The following is a 26,686-nucleotide window of genomic DNA, read 5'->3' on the forward strand; positions in this document are numbered from 1 at the left end:
AACTTGGCTGCAGCAACAATTAGCCGGCGGATTTGTTCACCTTGATAAAGTGGAAGCCTTGAGCTTCAGAGAGCCTTTGATGGGCTGGGGTGGAGACCCCAATGCCCCTGTTTTCCCTGCCTGCAAGAGCTGCATGTTTGACCTGGTGCAATAACCACGGTGGATGGTTTCAGCCAGGATATTTAATTTAACACCAGACCCATGGCTGACATTTTTAGCCATTACAGCAAAGGTTGGCCTTTTTTTCCCCGTGTTCTGCCCTTTTCTCTTGCTCCCACTAGGGCTGCATCCCTTGGGGGCTGGGACTTTGGTCACCACAGCTGAGCTCAGTACGGGGTCCCAGGTCCACCTGGAGCCCAGTACATGATGCCAGCTCCATCCAGAGCCCAGCACAGGATCCCAGCTCAGCCCAGAGCTCATCCGCACAGTGATGTATAAACACAGGCAACACTGAAACATTTCGCTCAAAATATTTGGGTTTAGGCCAAACACGGGAAGTGTTTTGTTTTGTAAGCACTGTGCAGAAGGGGCTGGGGTGCTGTTTGCTGAGGCACAGAGTGGGAAGAAGGGGTGGATGGATCCAGGGGATGCTGCCCTGTTTGGTCTGCTCTGGGGGGCACTTTTGGGGTGCAGCCTGTTCCTCCCAGGAACGTGAGAACCACTGCCCTGCCTTTCCCAGGGATCTCCTTCTGGTCCAGGCACTGCTATAAATAAGCTGTTTTGTGACTGATTCATTTTTATTTCTGTTAACTTTTATCACGAAATAGCAGTCATCGAATCGACACCTCGGCTCCCTTGAGCATATTCCCTCTGGTGTCATTTTTTGATAAATGCCAAGAACAGCCTAGCAGCAGGAGACCATTATCCTGTGACATGCTCCACTCTGCTCGCATTATCTCTAAAATAACACGGATGCTCGCACAAATCCCCGCAGCAGTTGTGACAGGGACCAGAGACAGACCCAGCCTGGCTGGACCGGGGCCGTCTCGTGCTTCTCCCAGCCAGGGTCCATCTCAGAGCTGCCTGGCACCAGCAGTTCTGCCTGACATGAGAGGGAGAGAGAGAGAGAAAATCCCAATTCCTTCCTGGAGAGGGGGGGAAAAGGTTTTTTTTAGGTTTTCTATTTTCCACTTTCTAATTTCTTTTAGGGATGTTCCTGCCTCCCCAGGGGCCGGAGGAGCCCGAAGCATCGTGGGAGAAGATCAGCATCTCATTGCCAAAACCACTTACAACACTCACAGATTTTGAAGCAATCTCTCTTTCACGTTTCCTTATTTTTTTTTCCCAATGACATGTCAAAGACTCCTCAAACATGGGAACAAAGAGCAAAAGGAGGGAGCAGAACACCAAAACCAACCCTAGCACCATTCAGGCTTCACCCGATCCCCCAAATCAAGATTTTTCTTTGTGTTTCTTAACAAGTAAGAGGAAAGCTTGGAACTTAATTTGCTATGGAAATGTAATTTTCTGGGAAAATTATGGGGGAATTTTTACAGCGGAATCATCAAAAAGCCTGTTAAAGCCAGCTGGAGTTTGGAGTGAGGGGCGAGGAGCTGCGAGTGAGTGGATGGTGGGGATGCAGCCTCCTTCCATCCTCACTGTTGTCTCCCAGGAACTGGGGGCTGGCTGAGGGGAGGGAGCTGGGCCGGGGGCTTCAGGGACCCTGAAGGAAAGCCAGGGCAGAGATTCCCCTCCTGTGTTTCCCCCATGAACACACGAGCCTGGGCGCTCTCCGGGCGACACGAGTCCGATCCCGCTGCCGGGGATTTGCCATCGTTTCGCGTCAGCCCCGCGCTGGATCAGTGTTTATTTTCGCTAATATGACACAATTAAAGGGTAATCGTATCTGCACCTCTCATCTCGTGTCAGGCACAGGCAATGCTGTTAGAGGGCTGAGACTAACGGGACACGAAAGGACGCAGTTAACGCCACGGAACGCTCAGATCAAATTAGTGTAAGAGGAGAAGGGCGGGAGAGCTCTGGTGTCTCTCACCCTTCCCGGGTGGTTTGCTGCGGTGCCCGGGAGCCCAGGGCTCATCCCTGGACACTTGGCTGCTTCCCACCTCAGCTGGTGCCTCTGCAACACCCCGTGGGTGGCTGGGGTTGGGATGCTCGTGGGTGATGGAAGGGGGAAAAAGCTTCACAAAGCACAACTCGCACAGCCCTCTGTGATGGCTCCTGTGACTCTGGCTGCTTCCCCTCCCTCCACCCAGCCTCAGCTCTCAGCACCTCTGACACCCTGCGCCCTCAGCAACCCTTCCCACCTGAAACTTTGAGATATGGTGGCAAAACTTGGAGGAAATAATTAACAATTATTTCACAGGAGAAGGTTCCAGCTGGAGCAGTATCTGGTGGGGGAACATATATCTAACAAAGGCTTGTTATTTAAGCAATAACCCTTGAGAAATTGGTCGTTACCAGCATTAAACGACTCAGCCCATTGCCAAGGATGGTTAACGCTCTAATAAACTGGTCATTAACTGCAGTAACAATGAATTTCGAGGGGATTATTGCTATTATAAACCTTAATCAATGGTTTATAACAGCAATAATGTGGTCCTTTCTTTTAATGGTGAGTAGTGCAGCATGAGCCGCCTGCTTGGGAATATTTTCAATGTGGCTGATAAGACAAAAGCGGGCGTTAAAAGTCCTCCAAGTCCAAACACTCTTGGGGAGGACACGAGGGCCAGTGAGACCTGCAGGGAGCAGTGGTGGGTGGCTGTGGCCTGTGCAATGGGTGACTGTGCCATGGACTCACGTGCCAGCGGGTGCACATGCTGCCCACCCCTTTGGCAAATGCACCTTGCCCAGTCTGGGGGCACTGGGGTGCCCCCAGCCATGAACCCGCCAGTTCCATGGATGAGGACTCCCTCACACACAGAGACTCCCATATCCTGAAGGATGAGATCCATCTCTGCCTCCGCACAAAGAACCACAAACGTCATTATGGGTCATAAATTACCTCATCTCCTGAAACCCAACTGCTGCTCGGTGCTTGACCTGCAACCTTCTGCTGCATCCCCACAGCCTGAAAATGTCACAGGGGGCCCCTTTCCCCCTCCTTCCCCTGCTGCTTGTTTGGAGACTCCCACTGCCACCTTTTGTCTGCCCTGGGAGACGGAAGCGCTGCCTGTTTACAGCGTGGAGAAGGTGGGGAACAGGAAAGGTTCATATTCACCTCGAGGTGGGCAAAGAACATGTTTGTAATTAAAGGTTAACTAAGGGGATGAGGAAGAAGTCAGCAGTGCTGGCAAGGGGGGCAGAGAACCCCGGAGCTGGTGGATTTTCTGGAAGAGGTTTAGGGGAGAAGGAAGAGCCCTTTGCTCCTGCTCTGGGGGTGGTGGGTTTGGGCACCCAGGAGCCGGGAACATGGAGCTTTGCTCCTTGGAGCACCCTCTGCAGAGGGATGAAAACAAAGCTCTGGTACACTCCCACACTCTTTCATGCCCTGTATCCCTTAAAAAATAATGTATGGCAATATAATAAGGCAACAACCTGATACCTGTGTCTTCCAGGGGGTTTAGAAGCATCCTCCTGTCTGGCACGAGCGGAGCTGTGCTGAAGGTCAGTGACTGCCCAGCCTGTGCTTCCTTCCCTGACAGGCTCCTGAGAAGTCCCTCCTGGGATTGAAACTCGTCCTGTCACCCCCATCCAGGGGATTATCTGCACTTCTGTGTCGAGCAAGAGGGGCTCAGGCACCTTCAAAGCTCTGGCAGATCCCGGGAGCTCCCAGGGGAGGGCAGGGCCTTCTCCAGCAGCTCAGGCTGCAGAGCCCCTGGCCAGCGAGAGAGTTATAATTATGTTCTGACTTTAATGGAGATTTTCTCTCTTCTGTGCCTGTGATTTTTATGGCTCTTTGGAGCTGGTTCTCCAGCCCTGCTCTTATCTCTGTGCTCCCTCAGCTGAGCTGGCTGTGGCTGCAGGAGCACGGCATCATCCCGTGTTAACCAGGCTGAAACCAGGAGCTGTTTGGGGGCTTTGGCTGGTTTTGGCCAGTCCTCTGACATCTTTTCTGACATGGTCCTGCTCATCCCTCCTTTGCTTTGCTTGTCAGTGTCTCTCAGAGCAGAGGGGGTGGTTGGTGACTCTCCTCTCCGCACTTTTTTCTTTTTTCAGAAGAAGAGCTGCAATGGAATAAATTGGAAAGTTTACTTCATGTAGCATGGAAATAAAAAAGCTCATTCAGAAAGTTAATGATTTATTTTATAGTTTCATTATCAGGGTCACATTACTCAATAGCATTTCAAACATGTCATTTGTACAAACTATGGTAATTAAAATTTATAACGTACTTCATCAGCGGCATATGAATCTTTTAGCCAGCACTCTGCTGTCATATAAACAGTGTAATTTCAGCTGCAATTCACCCTTTATTGGCTCTCATTTGTGATTTAACAGCCATCAATGACTGTGCTATAAAGAATAAATTAACCATCCGTAAACCTTATGATGACAGGGACAGTCAAACAGCCCCAAACTGCTCCACCAGGCCCTGCTTGGCCCACAGGGACCAGACCTGGCACGGCTGCTCCTGTCACCAGGGTGCTGGGCACGACACACGTCACCAGGAGCTCCCAAAACGGCCACGAAAAGGAGGTTTTTATGGCCATTGCCTGCAGGGCCCAGCCAAAGGATCCCTTCCCTCCTGGAGGGAGGAATTCCAGCCACCAACAGCTCTGAAATCTGCCCCAGGTCCCTCTGGCTGCGGCGCTGGCCCAAGATCTGTTCACAAGATCCTTGCAGTGGCATCCTCGCTGCAAGCCCACAATTTCTGCACCTCCCCTGGCCAAACAGCAGCTTCCAGGGTCACCAGATCCTTGTCCAGTACCTGAGAGATCTAGGAGGAGACTCTGTCCCCACCTCTGTCACCTCTGTCCCCACCTCTGCCCCCATGGCCAGCCCAGCGGGCAAGGGGCCGATGGCCAAACCCAAAGCCAGCACTTCCAGCCTGGAAAGCTGCATGGACACGGGAGCAAATTCCTCAATGGGGGGCTCCTCACAGCCAACAATTATCCAACAGCTTATTTGTGCCCACGGTTGGCAGAGGGAGCAATAGGATTTAATGGGATCCCTCCCGTGCTCCGAGCTGACACTGTGCAAAGCTAATAAATGATATGGATTGGATTTGTTACTGAGACATCTCCAAGGAGCCTGGGTCATACAGGCCAATAAAATTGGCCTCATAAATTTACCCTGACACACAGGATTACTCCAGCATTGCTGAGGTCACCTTCTCACACTGATTTATTGCCAGCCCATGGGTTAATAATACTGTTTACGGGGTTGTTGTTTTCCCCTACACGTAGCAGATATTAATCAGCCCGTCCGTGCCTTTCCAGTGCTCCGGGGGCGGGGTGAGGACGGGGTGGGGAGGGCCTGCCTGATTTATCTCCGAGCCAGGAGTTTTTGTGTTTAAAACACCTCCTGAAAGACCTCTGTGGGAAGAGGGAAATTCTTCCCCGTGAGAGTGGCGAGGCCCTGGCACAGGTTGCCCAGAGAAGCTGTGGCTGCCCCTGGATCCCTGGAAGTGTCCCAGGCCAGGCTGGGTGAGGCTTGGAGCACCCTGGGCTGGTGCAAGGTGTAACACCTTTGAAGCTGGTGCTTAAAGCCCTGCGGCAAGAACTGCCTGTGTGAAGCAGCAGGAAGGTGGGGCAGGGCTGTGGGGCTGTGTGTCTGTCCTGTCTCTCTGTCCCTGCTCAGGTGATGTTTTTGGAAGTCCTCCCTGTCCCTGAGCAGCACTGTGTGTTTCCCATCCCACAGCCAGGACCGGGGGCAGCCAACCTCTCTCCTGCTGCTTCGCGTTATTTTCATCCCGCCCTAATCGGAGGGGACAGGTGAGATGTGCTTCAAAACACTGTAATCATATTTTAAGTGGAAATGAAATGTGTGAATTAAATGTAAATTACAGCAGAATGGAAGGACAATCACTATTAGTTAAGGTCTGACACCTATTTTTGCAGACCTTTCCTAAATGCCACAACTTGTTTCTCTGCACTCGTGACGAGGACTTGTAATTCCGTGGCAGCTGCTCCCGCAGCCGGGCGGGCTGTGGGTGCTCAGGGGGGCCTGTGGGCTTCAAATAGCTGTGGGCTGCTCGTTGGCTCTGGGGAATCGCTAACAGCACTGATATTTTTACTCAGGAGCCACGAAAATAAACCTCGGCGTTTTCCCCCTGAAAAGGTGAGCCGGTAATACAAAGGGACGTTTTTATGGAGCCAGTTCATTTAAGGGTTCCCCCATTTGCTTTTATATTGGAAAAATATGTGTCGTGCCAACGAGCTGAAATTTCTTCTTTATCTTTAATCCCTGCCCCACCTTCTGAAGCCACTGGCTATCCCCATGGCCTTGCTGTGTCTCAAAGCCTCCCAGCAAATCTCACTCCATTTTTCACACCGGGAGACATCCACAGTCATGGCACTGGTGTGTTAAACGTGGTACACGCCACAGGCACAGACAGCCCCATCCCCTGCCCTGTAGATGCTGCTGAACAGATTGTCCTGCTGCTCTGATGTCCCAGGTTTCAAACCAGAAGGATATTTGGGCTTAATTTCATGTAGTATTGCACTGGGGAAAATGTATCATCACATATTGGGATAATCACAACATTTCTTTCCTGCTTCAGCAGTTCTTACAGATATATATATATATTATATATATATAACATTGAAACAAAATGCTTTTTGAAATGGAAAAAAAAAAACCCTATGCCATTTAATTCCTAAAAGGTCAAACTGAAATGCTTTGGCCTTATCGAAATGATTTTCTGCTTTGATTTTTCTTTCCAAATGCAATTTCATCAAAATCAGCACATTTCCGCAAATGTTTCACCTTTGGTGAAATGGCATCTCCTGACAGGGAAGAGTTTTGGGGGGAAATTTCTGACCAGCTCCTGCCAGGCGCGACCCCCCTGGCCAAGGCTGGCCTGGAGGACGAGGGCTCTCCCCAGTGCCCCCCCAGCAGCTCCCGGGGTGCAGAGCTGCTCCAGGTGGGACTTCCCAACCTGAGCTGCTACGGCTGGAGGTCGAATGCCCAAGACCAGTACAAGGTCCCTCCTGCTGCCATTCCTACCATCCCCACACAGCCAAGAGGAGGCAGCCAGGATCGGGCCCTCTGGCACTGCTGGATCAGCCACGTGTTTGTGTTTTCCCAGTCCCTGACCGGGATTTGATGGAGGGGGAAATGTCTCTCATTCCTATCAGGTGATTCACTGCCCTGGCCCTGTGCTGAATCCTCCCTCCTCCCCGAGTGAGCTCGCTGGGAGGATCCAGAGCCTTCCTTCCTATTTTTACAAAGCTTGCAGCATTGTCAGAAAGGAAAGGGTACCATCTGGTTAGCCCTTGTTTACTGCACACCCTGCCAGTTTGAGCTTATTAATCATATTTACCCAAGTATCTTAATTACTCCCTGTCTAGCGACTTGCCTTGCACTCAGCTGTTGACCCGCTCCCCTCCCCTCTCCCTCACTCTTTTTTTTTTTTCTCCTCCTTGTCTTTAATTCCTTTCCATCATTAATCACGGGAGCAGCGTGGGCAGAGGAATCCACGCCTTGGCTCTGGCTGACGGCAGCGTTGCTCTCACAGCCAAAGGGCTGGAGTTCACCACCAGCTCCTGCCAAACTTTGGAACGTGTCCACTGGGTCAGAGGAGGGTGAGTGGGCAGCGAGGGCAGCACAGGGGCCACTCCTGCCCACAACTGCCCCGTCCAGCTGCCGTGGCAGTGCTGGGAACTGCATGGATTCCCTGGGACCGAGGGCTGCCCAGGCTCCTTGGGTGCCGTGCCAGGGCTGGGGGCTGTTCCAGGCTCCAGGGCTGGCCATCTCAGGGCTGTTCCCGCCGGGACACGCTGGAGGGCAGGCGCTTGCACGAGGAGACACCATTAAAGATGGTAATTTGTTGATCCAGGCTCTCCCGGCGCTCCGGTGCGAGAGTGGCACCGTTTTCTTTACGACCTCATAAAGTCACAGCCGAGAGGCCGATTTGGAAAACAAACTGCCTCAGGTTGACAGATAATTAGATACAGGGGACATATTATACGCCTTTGCATATAAATGCGCTCGGAAGCGCGTTGGTTCATCAGAAGTTTAGGCTTCGGGAGGCGCAGGTACCCCCGGCACACCAGGATATATGTGCTGGCGCAGCCTTCAGCGACGGCTCCATTTTATGGCCCTTTCATCTCCTGCTCTCCGTGTGCTGTGCACAGGCTGCACTCCAGAGCGGGGCTGCCTCTCCTCGGTTCAGTTTGGTTCGGTTTGGCGATTTTTTTTTTTTTCACCCCAGCAGCCTCTCGAGCTTCTTCTTTGGCACGAGCCGGGGCTCGCGTTTGGCACCTTGGATTCCTGCTCCTGCGCTCGCGGCGGGAGGAGGAGCGGCTGAGCCGGGGATTCATTACTATTATTACTATTTTTGTGTTCCTATATCACGTCCCAGCCCCGCTCCTCCCGAGCGCGAGCCCGCTGAGAGCAGCGGAGCAATTCTAGCTCTGACACGGCCCCGGTATTTATACGGCAATTCAGCTCCCAGCCCCCAAACCACGAGGTTCCAGATATTAAAACAAAACAAAACAGTTGGGTTTCTTTTTATGCACTTCAAGATTTAAGGTGTCAGCCAGCGCGTTGTCAAGCTCTCAGGGTTTGCTTTTCCAGGCGAAAGCCAAGATCCCTGTACGACCACGGCTCCTGCTGGGGGTGTTTTCAGAGCATAAGCCCCGGCTTGCAGGATTTGCCCACATTTTGCATGGATAGCTGCATCCCCCCTGCTCACCTGTCAGTGGTTTCCTCCCCCTCGGAATCAGACCTGCACCTCACTGAGATAACCTCTCCTTCCAGTTCCCCCCCGCATATCCTGCTATTTCGGGGGTGAGGCAGAAAATGTCAGTTAAATGTCCATATTCCCAAGGAAAGCTTCACTATCAGTCCTTCTCCCCCAGAAAGGGAAAATTAAAACGTGTGTGGGAAAGATAAAGCTGTCAAAAAAGGAAAGGGAGAAAAATCCCCAAACCTAAACCCCCAGCAGCCCCCATGGAAGGAGGTGATATAAATAGAGTTGCTGTCACTTTGATGAATTAGATCTTTTGTTAATTAGGATACATTGATTTAAGGGTTGTCCAACCAGATAGGCCTCTTTCCTTCCCCTTCCCTCGCAAATCACAGCCCAGGGTGGTGGTGGTGCTGCTGCCTCCTGCCTTTCCTTCTCCTCCTTCCAGAATCACGTCTCCCCTTCCAGGAGTCAGGAGGGAGCCCTGGTGAGGTGGCAGCACTGGCACCTCTGTGACTCCACGTGCCTCTGGTGGGGAACACACTGGAAAGCCAAACATGCCTCTGGCACATCTGATGTTTGCACCCACTTCACCCACGGCAGGACTTAACCTGGTTCCACTGACAGAGCCCCCAGAGGGACACTGGAGGGCTGAGCTGGGGGATGTGGTGCTGCCCAGCTCCCACCAGCCAGCACTCAGAGCACACACACCGGACAAGCCAACAGAGCAAAGGCCAAGACTTCCATCTACAACCTGGGAAAACGGGCTGGGGAGGCTTCCACAAGGAGAGTCAGGATCAGGGCTCCTCAAAGAGCCCTGCACCCCCAGCTGGGTCACCTCACACGGGCCCTGTGCTGGCAGCACATGGACAAGGAAGATTTGCCCAGGCTGCAGGGAAGCCTGGCCCCACGTGCCCGACTGGGATGCTGCAGAGCCCAGGGGCTGGCATCGTTCCCAGCACCGTCCCACCTTGCAGCTGCCCCGGCTCCATCCTCCTCGGGCAGTGGCAGGTGAAAATCGTTGCCATTTGGGATCAAATTATTTGGAAATGGTCCCCTCTCAGCCAGGGAGGACTCACCCTGCTCGGCACCCCCTCCCTCTGGCCTCTGGAAAGATGCCCCCGTAACTCTCATCCCTCCACAGCCGTGTGTTCCCGTGCAGTCTGGAGCAGAGACCGCCCCTGCTCCTTCCCGCGGTCCCACAGGACACATCCAGGCTTTCCAGCCTTCCTCGCCGCCTCTTGTCGTCACTTGAGCGGAGGGAGAGAGAGAGAGAGGGGAGAAAAAGTGCTGTGCTGTGTGGATTATTGTGTGTTTGTCACGGGGAATGGTGTAAGCTGTAGGTACAGCATCTCCCAGCGGTGATTTATGGCCCCTGTCAGCGGCCCCGGCGCGCTGTCCGCTGTGCTGTGGAGGATGGATGCGGCGCTGTCAGCCCGCGCCCGCGCCCGCGCCCGCTCCCCATTTCACGCCGCTGAACATAAACAATCTTTTGTAAACCTGACAGTCACACTCGCTCCTTCGGAAGCGGAACGCGGGAATGGATGACTCGGCTTTCGCTGCCCCGTTTCCCGGGCTGTGCGGGGGCTCCCCGGGAAGACGGGGAAGGGGAGTCCCCAGAGGACCGGGGAGATCCCAAAAAAGCTGGAGGGAAGGAGGGATGCACCTACACCACACCTGCACACCAACGCCAGCTGCCGCCACACGTGACCCCCCCAACGCTGCAACACCTATTTCCCACTGCAGTTCTGACACACGACACACCCTCCACAGCCAGAGCTCCACAGCCAGAGCTCCGGGGTGCTCCAGAGCCATGCACCTTTCCCACCTCAGTTATTTCCATACATCTTCCTTCCCCAGGCAGCAAATCCAACGGCAGCATAACACCAGGATCGCGGCCTGCTTGGGAATGGGCTCTCACGTGCCACCAGAGATAACAGAGCATCTTACAAAAGCCAACATGCTTTTATGACTGTTGATAGTCATTGGAATAATCCCGTGTACAGAAAGTGCTGCAGGGCAACGCCTCAGCTACAAGGGAAACCGGGACCTGCTGGAGGGAAGAACATCTTGGCTGCAGCCTTCTGATGCTGGGAACTGCTGAACAACAAATGACTTTCCCATTCGGGGGCTAAAGTTACCAGCTCCCCTTAATGTGGGAGGAAGGCAGGAGAAAAGGCAAAGAGGGAGAAGCTCCAGCTCCCACGTGTCCTCCTGGCTCCCGCTGCCCCCAGCACCATGGGACAAAGCAGCTGCGGGTGCCTTGCCAGCTCTGGGCTGTGCTGAGGAGCTGGGCTGCCTTGCCTTGTTTCCCAAGAACAGCTGCAGCCTTGCTGGGAACGTTGCTCCACTGACACACTCCTTCCGTTCCACTCTCCGTCCCCTTCCCTGTGACTTTGAGATCGGGGACGCCGGGCGGGGGGTGCAGAGAGGGAGGAGGGAAAGAGCTTGCAAAATAGTTTGCTGTTTTCTCTTCCAGATGGTTTGTTTTGGAAGTTCCTCCGTGTTAAGCCCGAGTGCTGAGTCTTGAACATCTGCTGAGGAGGAGCCCGCTCGGGATAAATGGGAAGAGGCTGCTGGAAGGGCACATTTGGGAAGGTCCCGCTGCTCCCAGCAGGGCTCAGCCTGGTGGCACTGGTCGCCCTTGATCCCAAGGTGCCCTGCCTGGCACCCTGCACTCTGATAAAATCCACAACTGCACTTTGGGTGGGATTTGGGATGTGTTCTAGTGTGCATCAAGGACACCTAGAACTCAGGGAAATACACCCTTTGGAAAACTTGCATAAATCTTAATAAGCAAACGAGCTGGTGTCCTATACTGTGGCCTTTTCAGTGGCCAAACCCAGTTATGCACACTCGTGAGGATGATCAAATGGGTACTTTGGTGACATTTGGCTCCTGGGATTGGCTCCAGGTGGGGATGGCTGGGATTGTCCAGGCTGGAGGCCCACGGGAACCACGGAAAATCTGAGCCACCGGTTCAAGGGATCAGTGACAGGAAAGGGAACTTTCCTGGCAGGTTGTTGCTATTTCAGTCTGTTGGTCGGGGGTGACTCGTTGTTGCCACGACCTCATGGAGCAGCACCGTGTTTGTGGAAGTGCTGCTGGGCCTGCCAGGGGTCCACCTGAGCCAAGAGTGACCCCCAGTCATTCATTCACGACACAGAGTAATTGCCACAGCAGATGACATGGGAAGAAAAAGGACAAAAAGGCCCCCCAGGACCGCATTGCTTGGCATTCCCAGCCTGCAGCTCTTTATTCCTTCTGCTGTCGAGCTTCTCCTCTGAATTTTTGTCGAAAAACCCAGTCCTCGTGTGGACTGGGAGGGCTGTTTGCAGCTGGAGTTGCACAGATGCCGTGGAGCTTCCAGGCAGTGCTTTGTCACGTTGGCAGGTCTGCTCAGCACCGTGTCACCTCCCCAGGCTCTGGGGGGACTGAGGACCAGAGCGTGTCCTGCTGGGAGCTGCGGGATCCCCCTGTGCTGTGCCTCCTTCTGCTGGGGAATGGGCCTCGTTGCCCCTTTGCCACAGCAGTGCCCTGCATTTCTTACCCGACACATGCCTTAAATTGTAACTTCTGCTGAGTTTTAATTGCATTTCCCTGCACTAAAGGATCCCTGTGCCCGTCCCAGCTGGCATTGCTCCTCCCCATCCCACAAGGGGGGAGCACACCTATTTCCACAGGGAGAATTGATTATTTTTCCCTGCAGCTGCACTTGCTGTACACAGGAATTATGGGTCTATCCACACCTGTGAGAGAAACATTATCCTTAGCCTTCAAGGGTGAAGCATCTTATATTTAGTTGGACTAAATAATGATTCTTCTCTATCTTTCATATCAGGATTTAAGAGCACCCTGGAGCTACAAAGTTTATTAGAACCCATAAGAAGAACTGTACCATAAACGGGACAACTGTGGCCATAAACCTGCACCTTGAAGTTGTAACAAATCCTGGGATGTTGAAGTAGGACACAGTCTTGTCTCAGTCAGCAGAAAGGAATAGAAAAAAAAAAAAGGAAAGAAAGAGAAGAAATGCAAACTTAAGCAGAAATGAGGCCTGGAAATATAGAGAGGAAGAAAGGGGAAAAAAATAATAATAAAGCAGAGCGTGGTGCTTTGCAGAGCCTGCTCAGCTGGAGCCCTGGGCTGGGCGCCCATGGGATGCAACTCAGATTAATGGGGAGACAGACAAAGGGGAGCTGGAGGAGGAAAGGAAGGAGGTGCTGGGGGGGGATTTCTGTGTGTGCAGGGAGGGTCCCTGCAGCCAGGCAGGAGATGGGTGCTCACGGGGCTTGGGGCCACCCTTCCTGTCACCCTTGGGTGAACCCCAGTGCCAGTAACACAGAGAAACAGCCAGAGGGGGCAAAGCCCAGAGATGTGGGGTGGAGGGGGGGGGGATGCCATTGGGTAACACTTGCTGGGGGAAGAGGATGTGGTGGGCAATGGGCTCAGAGGCCCCTCTGAGGGCACAGACCTCGGCTGCCCTGTGCCTCCCCCCCGGGTCTCCCCTCCCCTGAACTCCTCTGCTGTATTTCACTGTCACTTATTCCCTTTGCACTTCCCTCGTCGGGAGCCAAAAGCTTTTCAGCGTCTCAGCCTCTGAGCCCTCTCCACTTCCAGCCCTCACCCACAGCCGGGGGGGCCCGGAGTGTTTTGGTTTGTGCATTCTCTGCCTTCTGCAGCCGTGGCAGACGCGAGATTTGGAGACGTCAAAGGACTTCTGGGATTTTGGGCAATCCGGGCAGGATCCGGGCAGGCTCTGAGCCGCCCTCCCGCACAAACAGAGGCTCAGGAGCCAGCGAGAGCCCTGTCCCTCCCCTCCAGCCCTCACTCTTTTGTCACATCGGGTTATTTTTCCTGCTGTTGAATAGATTAAATGACAGAGCGGGTTGTTTTTTTTTTTTTTCCTTTCCTCTTAAGTAATTGAGTTTTATTTTGGAGAGGGGAAAAATGGAGAGCTAAGTGGGAAAAGGAGGGAGGTAGGAATAAACCACACATCTCTTTATATAGGATCCACAGTTAATTCTTAATTAGAACTGACAGATGCTTCTCCCATAATCCTATTCCCAACATGTTCTGTTTGCTTTGTTTGGCTCTGCATGATACATGGTGGCATCGTAATGACCTTTCGCAACTCCTCCTGGAAGTGTTATTGGCACTCCAATGATTTATTGCATGTTCCAGTTGATTACTGGGCCATTTGTCAACATTTTTTTTTTTTTCGCTCTCCATAAACCTGTCTCCTGTGTCACAGACATTCGCTAGCATGAAAATTTAAACAAATAAAGTGAGCGGCTCGTAGCTGGCATCTGACTTTTACTCCAGGCTTCCAGCACAAATCCATCCTGGCCTCCTCAGCCAGGGTTTAAACACCACGGTGCGAGGATGAGGGGGCTCTGCCTGCAGGAGACGTGGGGCACCCCGGGCATTGCTGGATTTTGGGAAGAGCTCTCCAGGTGATCCATTGAGCCAGTTGCTCAATTGTTTATTGGCGTTTTGGTCCCACTTATGGGAATGGGGGAAAATCAGTACTGGAATCTAACACTGAAATAATTATCCTTACAGTGAGTGCCTGAGGAGAGCCTGGGTTCTGCCCCTCAGGTGGCATCGTGGAGCTGGGGAGTGGATGGGGGGGACAGGGGCAGGTCCTGGATGAGAATCCAGCCAGGAGCACAATCAGACTCCCAAAGGAGGGGCCTTCTGGGGCAGGGACAAAGCCAACACCACTCAACTCACTGACGCTCCTCTGAGCAGACATATTTGGGATCAGGGGGGAATTACGTCCAACTGACCAAAACTCCAGGACAAAACCACAATTACTCAGAGCCCTGAAAAGGAACCACTCCCCTCGTGCCGGTGCAGCCCCAGCCCTCCAGGCACCCTGGGATGGATGAATGGGAGCCCCCAGAATCACCTGCCTGATTTAAAAATCCCGGCCCATAAGTAAACTGGATATAGTGGCTGTTACAGTGGCCTGGAGCATCTGCACTGCATTTCGAGGAAGCTTTTCCAGGCACTCGTATAAATCACGGCTCTGCTGCAGGAAAGGCAAGGTATTGTTTCACTGCTGTGACATCAATGCAGGCCACATAAATAATTTTTTATTAAGTGTGCAGTGCCCTGTAAAAATACACAGAGAGCTGAGGGTACTGCAGAGCGAATGCAGAGGCAGCCCTGAACAGCCTTTTCCGTGCAGGAGAGGCTGGGATGAGAGACGAGACTCGCCGGGGTGGGGAGAGGGTGGCTGGGTCTTTTTCCAATTCCAGCTCGGATCGGCACGTAATGTATGGCTTAATTTCCTCTCAAATTAGACACTTGATAAAAAAAGTTATTATATCTGTCAAGTTGCCAGTGCTTTTTATGAGTGTGATAAACTAAGAACCACTGCTTTACAAACCTTGATAGGATGTTTCAGTACCTGGAAAACAATTTTATTGCAGCCTGGACTACTAACAAATTGCAAATACTGATTAAGCCATAAAGTTACAACAACATTAAAAAATAATGAGAGGTTATTGCACGAGGGGAAGGCTCTGGAGCAGCGGGTGCAGCCACCAGGTTTCCATTGTGCAGGGGAACAGGGCAGCCTGCAAAGAGCAGCTCTCCAGGAGGGCTTCCCACTGGTCCCTATGGAGGGTGCCAGGGAGGGGATGGGTGAAGGGGAGGTGGGCAGGGACCCCTGTTCCAGACATTCATGTCTGACACTCATCTCCAGCCACACCAGCTCTGAGCAGGAGTCGAGGGGCTGAATATTGACAGGTCTGGGCCCAAGGTCTCCCTGTGCCTCAGTTTCCCAGCTATAACCTTCACACCACCACACCACCACCTCAGAGTCAGGACAGGCAGAGGCTGTACCAGGAGCTCGGGGTCTATCCAGACCCCCCCAGACCTGCACTGGGCCGTGGATGGAGGGGCTGACTTTCCAACTGGAACACCAGGGCACAGGGTATAACTCCTGAGTGAGCCTGAGAGCCTGCACTGCTCACCAGCACATGGGCAAAGAGAGAAACCCCATCTCAGACCCTCCCCAACATCCTGCTGCTCCCACCCCATGGTGGTCCCCAGGCAGGTCCTGCTGCCTCAGACCCCCACCCTGCCCAGCTCTGCAAACACAAGCATGTTTGAGCAGGGCTCCATAACAACGACTGTTTGGACAGAGACCAGACTGCCCAAACCTCCCAGGGAGCTGGAGAGGAATTCCTTCTGGGAAGCCCTGCTGGTGTTTGGGCCCAGCACAAGGCTGTGGGTTCAACAGGCAAAGCTTCCACAATGGAGGGTGGGCAGAGAGAGCCCACATCTCACCCCTGACCCTTGTGCAGAGGCACCACCCCCCAGCAGCCCCTGGACGAGGATGGACAAGGCACTCCACAAACACAAAGAGAGCAGCAGACCAGGGGTAGGATGCAGCAGAACCACAAACCTGCTCTGACTGGAGCTGCCATTCCCCCTTCTCCTCCCTCCCCCATCTGCTGAGCTCTGCCTGCACAGTGCAAGTGTTCTCCAGGTCCCCAGGTCTGTGAGGATGCAGGACAGGCTCAGCTGGGACTTCACACCTGGCACATCCTCTTAATGGCATTCCTGCCCTGGAGCACCTGCCTGCTGCAGCCCGGGGGCCTCGGGGCCCTTGTCCTTGTCCTTGTTCTGCTCCTGAACAGCAAACTCTGCACCTCTCCCTCCCTCCTTCACTCTGAGCCGTGCTTAATTACTGCACGGCTGAACTAATGATGCTGCAATTAAAAACATTTAGGGTTATTGCCAATAAGGTGGGTCCGTGAAGTTGATTAAAAAATGTTTGCTGAGCAACGTGATGAAAGAGGGGAAATAAGCAAACAGGCAGGAAGATGAAAATGGAAGTGAGAAAATGTCCCCTGCTCAGGCAAGATGGTCCTGTGGAGAGGCCACAGTGACCCTGAAACAGGGACACTCCTTCCTCCTTCACCTGACCTGCAAGAAGAGCCCCTTTGCCTCTCCAAGACCCAGGCACAAACAGGTCATTTCATCTGACCCACCTAAAAGGAGAATTACAGCAAAATTATCTCAAAGCTGGAGATTAGGGGGAACCTTTTTAACTGAACTTACTGTAACAAAAAAGAGGCCTTTCCCCAAGCCCTGAGCGGGCAGGTTTCCAGCAGCCTCTCTGCAGAATGCAGAGGTCAGAGAGGGGAGCTGCAGCTCTGGGTGCAGGGCAGGGACCCTCAAGCAGCCCCTGAGACTCCAGGAGGGTACCCAAGGTGCCCAGGTAAGTGCTGCCTGTCACCTGAGCTCCTCAGCTGAGACACAACTGCACAGATGCAGCCCCTCTGGGGCTGGAGCTGCCACATCACCCCTGGCTCTGTGTCCCCACATGTCCCTTACCCTTACAGAGCCAGAAGCCCAAAGAGCAAGCTGGAGAGAGGGTCTCTCGCTGCCCAAACCAGCCAAGTGGGGTCGGTCCCCCGAGATCCCTGTGCTGCAAACACCCAGGGCCGCTCTCCCAAGGGCTCCCCACTGGGCTGTGTCACCCCGTGGTGGCACACACTGCCTGAGAGGTGGCACACACTGCCTGGGAGGTGGCACACACTGCCTGGGAGGTGGCACACACTGCCTGGGAGGTGGCACCTCGGAACCCAGAGCTCGGTCCCCCCACTGCGCTCCCCCACCCCACACGTCCCAGGGGTGAGGCTGCCCGTGATGGCACCTGGTGGGAATGTGTGCTGCTCGTGAGGGGGAGCTGAGAGCGCTTTCCTATGCACACACAGAACTGGCATTTTGCTAGATTTAGGGAAGTAGGCAAGACGTATTTGTCTGCGGAGGCTTTGCACCTTCGGCAATTATGTCTGCAGTCTGGAAAACAACAGCAGCAGGGTTGCAGCAGGGAGGGGAAAAAATTCTATCATGTCAGAATAATGAGATCTGTGATTTCAGCACTTACTGGGTCAGAGACACACGCAGTGTGTTATCTGTAATGCTTCCCTCTGACATTCAGGGAAATTGCATTTATGCAGAGGACACGAGGCTCCGGAGCACAGCGAGAGCTCCGCCGGCCCCTGGCAGGGGATGCTCTGCCCTGGCCTCACCTATCCCATTCCTTTGGACTCCCAGGGTCCCCCCCAGGTGCCAGGAGGGAGCACAGGGCAGCACAGCCCTTGTGCCCATCGGCTTTATGCCCTCACTGAGACACAACCAGCACGTGTCTGCAGTGGCAGCCCCATGGTGGGCCCAGGGAACGGGGCTGTTTGTGCCCCCTCCACAGGCTTTGGGGGCTCTGGGAGGGGGAGGTCGATGACACCACCTGCCTCGTCCCTTCAGGGTGTCTGAGTTTCAGATCTAACCCCTTGGGGCCAACCCCATCTCCCACAGTTTTGGGATTAACCCAGTGGGTCACCAGGGGGTGGAAGGTGGGAGGACATTGCCCTCAGCACAGACCCACTGCCAGGCTTGGCATGGGCTGAGGAGCACAGCTTAACACACAAAATACAGCACTAGGAGTGGGTTGCCCGGGGTCAGATTCTCAAGGAGACAAAACAGTGTTTTCTCATAACCTGGAAGCGCTCCACAGGCATTTTTGAAGTTTTAAAGAAGCAACTTAAAACCAGAGGAATTCCTTCCCCTACCTCTCTCCCTTCAGAAACCCGGAGTAGTGGAACTCAAAACATTTTGCTTTACCAATTAAAATCCTCATGTTTCCATCCAAACCACCTTGTTTTCTATCAGAAATAGAGTTTTCTGACAAAAATCTATTTTCTGATAAAAAGCAACCAACCTTCAAAATGAGAAAAGAGCCAAGGGGCTGTGGGAGGGAGCCCTGCCCTGGATGCCTTTGGTGTGCAACGTCTCACAAGGATTCCAGGACTCCAGGGCTGCTCATGGCCCCTGGCACTGGCCAAACCGTCATTCAGAAACTCTTTTCCAAAAAAGAACATAATTTTCTACTGGTGATCTGAGCCCTGAGACGATACGAGCCTTTGGACTGGGAGCTGCAGGAGAATTCACAGTGGCACTGGTTCTCCTCCTCCAGACCTCTCACCATCCAGGGGTTTATTGCAGCTTTTGCTTTTTGCTCTCCCCCCTCTTTCTTTTTCTTTTTCCAGCTGAGGAAGAAAATCATGTCAAGATTAAAAAGATCTTGTTTTCCAGCTGTTTCAGGCAGCCTCAAACACAGGCCTGCGCCAATACCCAGGATCAAACCTCCCACTGTGGGAGAGGCAGTTCCAGCCCAAGGCCAGCTCTATTTTGCCAATAGCTCCTATATTTACAGTTTTCCTTGAGGGCTTTCATTACAGGCCACAGAGCTTTTGCAGGCAGGGTCTGGAGTTTGTCTTGGACTTGATCTGCAAAGCGTGGGGCTGCCTCTGCAGGAAGACATTTCTGGATGGTTCTTGTGCAAGACACAGAGAAAGGAGGAGGAGGAGGAGGAGAGGGAAGGAGGGGGTGGGTTACTGGGTCACCTCCTCATCCCTCATTTCCCAGGGGGCTCCCAGAGAGGGGAGATGGGAAAACCACTCTGAAGTGCCCCTGCAGGAGGGACTGCCATGCTGTGGGCGATGCCTCCCAGCAGCCCAGCTCAGCACTAACATGGTCATTTTGATTTCCACGAGCCCTTTGCTGCCTGTGGTTCACAAACCCCCCCTCAGCAAACCCCCCAGACAGCAAGGAGAGTGTTTGATCTCACAGGATCATGGAAGGGGTTGGGTTGGAAGGGGCCCTAGAGACCACTGCGTTCCAAACCCCCTGCCGTGGGGCAGGGACACCTTCCACTACACCAGGTCCACCCAACCTGGCCTTCGTTGCACTGAAAAAGCCTCAAACGAGGAAAGATGCCATTTTCAGGCACAGCACTGCCTGCCTGGTGCTCTGGGGCAGCCAGAACCTGCCCCAGCCTCCCCTATTCCAAGTCTTTCTCTCCCCACGGCGGGGCAGGGCAGTGGAGCTGCTCCTGGAGCCCGATGTGGCTTTGGGCAGGGCACAGGCAGTGGCTCCTCGCCGTGCCCAGGGGCAGGCAGGGCACAGGCAGTGGCTCCTCGCCGTGCCCAGGGGCAGGCAGGGCACAGGCAGTGGCTCCTCGCCGTGCCCAGGGGCAGGCAGGTCCCTGCAGCTGTGCCTTGCAGGGGTGGAATCACCTCCCAGCCCTCTGCAACGCTCCCGCTCGTCCGGCTGCTGATCTTCTGGGCAATTATTTGGAAGTAATGAAAGTGAATGCATGACATTTAAAAAAGAAACTCCGCTGTCAGCAGGAAAGCTGCCACATTCCTCCTGCACCTCGGAGAATACGCTTAGCTTGAAATAATGTTCATTTTAGCAGAGTTGTAAATTACAAGTGTGTTGGGGTCTTGTGGGATTTATTACCATTTGGAAAGAGGTTAGAGGGCCTTGCGCTGTTGCTGCTGCATCTGGTGCAGCTACAGAGCTGAATTTGGAGGCGAAAGAAAGCACCTTTTATAGCTCATCCCTGGTGGCTTGTATTGCCAACATTACACACACACACACACACCAGCTCCAGCAGGAAAGAGGAAGGATTTCAGAATCCCTTTTCCCAGCCACTCGTCATTGATCCACCGTTATTAATACCCAGTGACCCAACCCCTCAGGGCTGAGCAGGGAGCGTGGCCACTGGCCCCAGCTCCAGCCCGGGGTGCTGGGCACAGGCTGCAGCTCTGCTGGGACAGCTCTTTAATTTTCTCAGGTTTATGTTCTCTCTTTTTTTTTTTTTTTCATTGCAGGTGTTTCATAAAAATGCAGCCACGGACCTGGCAGGAAGCAATAAGCTTCAGCTTCCTCTGCATGAACCAAAGGGATTTCTGCCTCCCTCCTGGCAAGGATGGAGTTGTGCTAATGTAAGATTAATGCTCTGCAATCCTGACCCTGCTGTCTTCAGTCTGTAAATGCTGAAGGGTCACCTTTAGTCCATGCCATTAGTGATTAATTAATCTCAGTGTTTATTTGATCCATCCCTTTCAGTGAGAATTTCTGCCCTAACGCTTTTTGATTCCTTTTGCTCCCTCCCTTTTACACCCTGTTCCCCATCAGAGCTGTGCAAGGGTCCATTTGATATCCCAAAGGAAGCAGGACTCTGCTCCTGGATCCCAGCTGCACAGGAACAAGCCCGCACCAGGAACACAACCACGGGTCCACAGGGACAGCAAGAAGAAGGAGGCCGGGGAGAGAGGAGGCTTTAAACCCACATCAGAGAGCAGCAGACAAGGAAATGAATGTCATTGTAGCTGGATCACTGAATTCCCTGCAAGTTTCCTTGCCAGCTAACTCAGGAGAGATTGATTTTTCAACTTTCACCAAGCTAGTTTTTCCCTGAAGAGGGGGCCGGTGGCTGAGGAAGGCTCACGTGGGGAGTGCTGGAGAACAGTGACGTTGAGGTGGGTGGGAGCTGTGGGGAGGGGGCAGAGCAGACATCCTCGTCCCCATGAGGAACAACCAGGGCCAGGGGCTGGGGAGGCTGGAGAGGCCAAGGTGGGTGGTTGGGCACCCACAGAACATCAACCTCACTGAGAGTTCCAGCTCACCAACAGCTTCCCAGTCCAGGGACGGGATTTTCTCAGATCCTGAGCTCTCCTCCCCATATGTTTATCTCTGTGAATCCCATTAATCATGCTCTGTGCCTGGACAGTTTATAACACCACATCCATCCTCTAAGAGCTGTTATCGTACACCCCGAAGATCTGTCAGATAAATAGCCAGGTCAGCTGCAGCTGTTCCAATATCCTGAAGAAATCAGATTTATCATTTTAGATTAAAAAAAAAAAAAACCCTACACAAGCACATGGAGCAGAAGATCCCCCACCCGCCTGCGGGCTGGCTGGGAACCTGTGTGTCTTGGCCCTGCAGGTCCTGCTGCTGCTGCCTTCCATCTGCAGCCCGTGATAAATGGCTGCAGGGTGCCAGGTACAGTTCAATGTTGAAAAATCCCAATATGTGACTGAGGCATCTCATGGCAAGTCATTAATCTAAGAGGAGGCCGGTGCCAGGACAAGGCTCTCACTCACTCCATGGTCATCTGGACCCGCTCGGCACAGCCGCTGCCAGAGGCAGGGAAGGGAAGGGAAGGGAAGGCCCCTGCCATTTTCCACTCACATGGAAAGTGCTCTCCGGGCCATTAACCCTCTCTGCAGCCCAGAGCTGTGCCCTGGAGCCCCGACAGCTCCCACAGGGCTTTGACACCAGAGGGTGGTGTGTGATGGGTGATGCTCAGCCTCTGCCCTGCACAGCCCCTCAGCCACCGTTAACCCTTCCATCCCCACGGAAGGGCTGTAACACCCCTGAGCAGGCAGTTCAATGAGTAAACCAGCATGGCCCAGGGAGTGCTCTGAGCACATCCCTGCCGAGCAGAGCGACTCTGGCTCCCTCGGGGCTGCTGCCCTTGAGCCCCGTCAGCAGCCGCGGGGACGCCCCGGGGGCAGAGCAGGACACACCTCTGCAGCTACAGAAAGTCAGGCTGGACCCTTCAGGCATCCCTTCATGCTCCCATCAGCCCTTTTTCCTGCTGTAATCCAGGTCCCTGGAAAGCCCCCCAATGCCAGCAGGAGCTCCAGCCGGACGCTCCGGCGCCGGGTCCCTCTCTGTGTGCTGGCCCACCTTGCCGGGCACTGGCCAGGTACGGGTGATGCTCTGGCTGCCCAGAGGCACCAGGCTCCACTGCCGAGGTGCCTCCCCTCCCCTCTGCACCAGTCACATCCCGAGCCGCGTGCCTGGTGCCAAATTGAGTTGTAGCCGTGAATTATTTAGAAGCATCAGTGGAATATTGTTGTATCAGTAACGCAGACTATCAGTTTGTGGCCTTGGGGCTGCCTCAGTTACACACTCCATCACTATTTTCTCTCATGAATAATGTAGGAGTGGAATTACTCTGCATGTAGAGAATTCATACCCTGAGAAAACAAGGTTGCTCCAAAATTAATTTTCCGTACTAAAAGAGCGACAGAAAATCAATTAATCGCATATTATTCTATACGGAGACAGAGTAAGGGAAACAGGGAAAATGGCTGTAGCTATACATCAGCAAACGCTGTATTGGCAGAGAGCTTTGCAGGGAGGTGAGTTACAGCCAGCTACAAAGAAGGGAAATATATTCCGCCCGAGAGAGCCCTCGAACATCAGACTCACACGCAGCCGGCTGGGCGCTCGCTGCCGCCTTCCGAGGAGGAGCCTCCTCTCACTCCCGGCTCCTTCCTTTGTCCTGCCACTAGCGGGCTCAGCTCCCAGCCTGGCAGCACCCACGGAAGCAGGTTTTTCCCGAGGTGCCCAGCCCAACCAGGATGCACCAGTCCGACCGGGATGCAGGGGCTGGATGCACCCACGTCCTGCCACTGCCGAGGTCGGCACGGGAACATCTCCGGGAATTTGAGAGCGGGATTTTAGAAATCTCACATGAATAAAGCCCCTGTTCGAGGAACATCCCGAACATCTCCGGGAATTTGAGAGCGGGAGTTTAGAAATCTCACGTGAATAAAGCCCCTGCTCCTGCACCAGGGAGCTGGGAACCGTGGGAAGGGAGCTGCTGCTTGTGGGGCTCAGCTGGCCCGGGGTGGTGGGTGCCCACTGTGCTCCTGGTGTGGAGCTCTCCCGGTCAAAGCCACGAGCCCACAAGCCCAGCTCTGCCCCTGCCTCTGGCACCAGCTCACCACACTGCTCCTGCCAACACGCCTTCATTTTCAGCTGTTTAACACAAATGGTAACGAGCCATTGTAGACCAGAGCTGAGAGACTTAATTAATATTTAAAATTGCTTTGAGTCTCACAGCAGAGCAGAGCATCATTCCTCAAAGTACTTCTGAGAAGGAGGGAATGCTGTGAACCTGATGAAGACTCAGGCACAGATCTAGATCAGCACAGAACCATCACAGGCAGAGAAAACCTCAAATTTTTCCAAACCCGAAATATCAACAAGGATGAAAATAAAGCCAGTGTATTTTGTAATTCAGCCCAGCAAACACTATGGCCTAGCAATTATGGAATTATAGAACGGTTTGGATTGGGAGGAACCTTAAAGATCATCTCATTCCACTCCCTGCCATGGGCAGGGACACCTTCCACTAGCCCAGGTTGCTCTGAGCCCCGTCCAACCTGGCCTTGGACACTTCCAGGGAACCTCTATAGCTGAAAGCTCTGCTCCTCAAAGCAGTGTGGGTTTTTTTCCTACCTTGGAGGACAAAAAAAGGCTTTCAGCTTCCAAGAAAGCTGGAGAGCCGTGAGCACACGTGCGTGTGCACACACTTGTGCCTGCCTGTGCTGGGACAGGAAGGTACCAAAGGCCACACGTGCACAAGTTACCCACTGACAGGCAAAACTGAGCCCCTTCTCTGCTCCCAGCCCCTCGCCCTTGGCTCCCCCCAGGAGTGATTTATCCCTGCTCTGCAGAGGCAGACAGTTCCCCGGCGCAGGGCCCCGGCGAGCGGAGCATCTCCGTGGGTATGGAAGTGTTTAAGGAGTGTCTGCGAGTCCCCAGCTGCAGAGACATGAAAGGGGAGATGCTGGCTGTGATTTACTGCGTGCTGAGCAGTCTGACAGTCACACTGCTTGAAACCACTGTCCTCTGGCTTCGTCCCTGCCAGGGGACGGCCGGGCTGGCCGGGGAGGGGGAGGAGGAGGAGATTTATGGCCGCAGATGCCGGTCCCCTCCCACCCCCCGCCAGATGCGGAGCAGGGGAAGATCTGCTCCGGAGGGTGCACTTGGATCCCAAGCCCTCTACTCCGCAGATGTTTATTGACTTATAAATTCAGTCTCTCAAGAAGCTCCCCGGAGTGCAGAGCTGCAGTGGTGGCTCTGCTCTCCCGGCACAGCCGCTGGTGTCCGGCTGCTCCCCCGGGATGGGGACAGGGGCTCTTGCCCCACAATGCTGGAGGGCACAGGGGCTCTGTGGCTTATCCCTGGGCAATAAAGAAGGCACCAGCATTGCCCGCCTGCTTTTTGGTCCCTGATTCATGGTGAGTGAACCCTCCCTCGCTGTGACTCCTGGCAGCAGCCCTGCGAGGAGGGGGAATTCTCTCCCTTCTCCCAGTGAGCCATCCCACTTCCCCCAAACCGGGCACTGCCTTAAACCCTGGGAAACAAGGAGGAGTGTCTTTCTGCTGTTGCTTTCTTTGGCTTTTGGGACTCATCATTTCCCTCTGAGGGTGAAGGATGGAAACTTCCTCACACGCAGAGAAAAGAGGTCAGGTTTTAGCAAGAGCAGGACTCTGGGAGCTGGGGTTTTAATGACAACGACTTTTTTGAAGTCTGTTCTGTGAGAACTGGCTCCCCTGTGTCCAGCAGAGGCCACCACCCAGCTGGAGCTGCACCCCATTGGGCTCTGGAGTTCCACACCACATGTCCTACAGTGGCCTGTGCTGGAGACCCCAAATCCCCAAATCCCACTCTGTCCCCGTCCCTCAAGCACTGGTACAGACACTTCAAACACTGGATTGCTCTGTCCACCCCCTTTAGACTAAATCTGCCTTGGAAAACAAATGACTCTATTGGGCTCAAAATGCTCCCGCAGCTGACTCTGTAATGAGCTGTTTATTATAGTTCCCATAAGTGAAATCCATTAAGTCTGACAGAAATGCAGCGAAAGTTTACATTCCGCATCCGTTTGAGGGCAGTTCTGAATTAAATTTGCCCCCTTCCCTCCTCCACCCCAGCAAAGCTACACACGATACTTAAATGAATTTTCCATCATTATTTTCCAGAAGAATGAGGCTGAACTTGACGGGGCCCTGAATGATTTGGCAAGTTCTCCAACCCGTCTGCTCCGAGTCTGAGTTTTCTCCCTTCCAGTGTCAGTTTTCAGGCTCGAAAACTTGAAAGGAAGAAAGGTGGTTTAGGGATGACATTGTTCCTTAAATCTCAGGCGCGAGTGATTTGATGTTTTCTATCCTCCTCTCAAGATTAATCTCGGTGCAATGGGGTTACTGTTACAGCTGGATGGAAAATGGAATTTCCATTGTATGAGAACTTCTGAGGTTTTGTCTCAGATCTGTACAGAAACCCAGTGTCTGTTACTGCATTATAACTGAACAATTAATCCTCTCCTTGTGTATCAATTACAACATGACCTTAATACAGAATGGTGAAGTCAAAACGAATGATTTGGGGATTTGAAAAGCGAAATGTTCTCGTAGTTTTCAAGGAAAAGTCAAACAGAACCTAGATGTTAGTGTGGAACAGCTTTTTGCTGTTGAATCACCAGTTTTCCATAGAGAAGCATTCCAGGTACACCCTTTTAATCAGGTTTTATGGCTGTTGGTAAGTGCTGTCTAACACGGCGCAGGGCTGGGGGTGTTTTCCAACTCCCCTGACGGCAGTGAGGAAATGGGAACTGTGTGGAGCAGTAAAAGGTGTGAACAGGGGCTGAAGGGAACAAACAGGACAAAGTGGGCAACGGGGACAGGAGATAAAAGTCCTGAATCCATGGCAGAACTCCCCTCACCTTCAGCAGTGCTGGGGGGGTGTTTTTTTGGCATCCTCAACAGGGGTACCTGGGGACTGGGGGGGCTCCCAGAGAGCTCAGAGCTCCCCAGCAGCTGCAGGAGAAGCAGCAAAGGTGAGAGCATCACCTGGCTCCCCCCGGAGAAGGAGATGAGTCTCTCACCCAGGGAATGGCTCTGGAAATCGCAGTGATTACACAAACTGAGCCAGGAGGGGCTGATTGACCTTGGGAAAGCACTTCATACCTCTGCAGATTGTAATCAGGTAATGCCTGTGAAGTGCTCCGAAGGCTCTGGACAGAGAATGTTGTAAGATGATCCCAAAGGCAATAAAAAAAGGGAGAAATGCTGTCCAGCCATAGACAGAACTGTACCCTTGAAATTACATTTCCTTCCTCCCCTCTCCTCCTCCTCCAAACGTGGCACCGATTTGTCAAGTCTGGACAGATAATCCAGAGCTGTGTGCCTGGTTTATCACCAGGAAGGGCTGCATCACACCTGCACTGGGCAGAATATAGATTTTGATTAACGAAGATAA

This window comes from Lepidothrix coronata, unplaced genomic scaffold (genome assembly GCF_001604755.1).
Source record: "Lepidothrix coronata isolate B3197 unplaced genomic scaffold, Lepidothrix_coronata-1.0 Scaffold197, whole genome shotgun sequence".
NCBI lineage: Eukaryota > Metazoa > Chordata > Aves > Passeriformes > Pipridae > Lepidothrix > Lepidothrix coronata.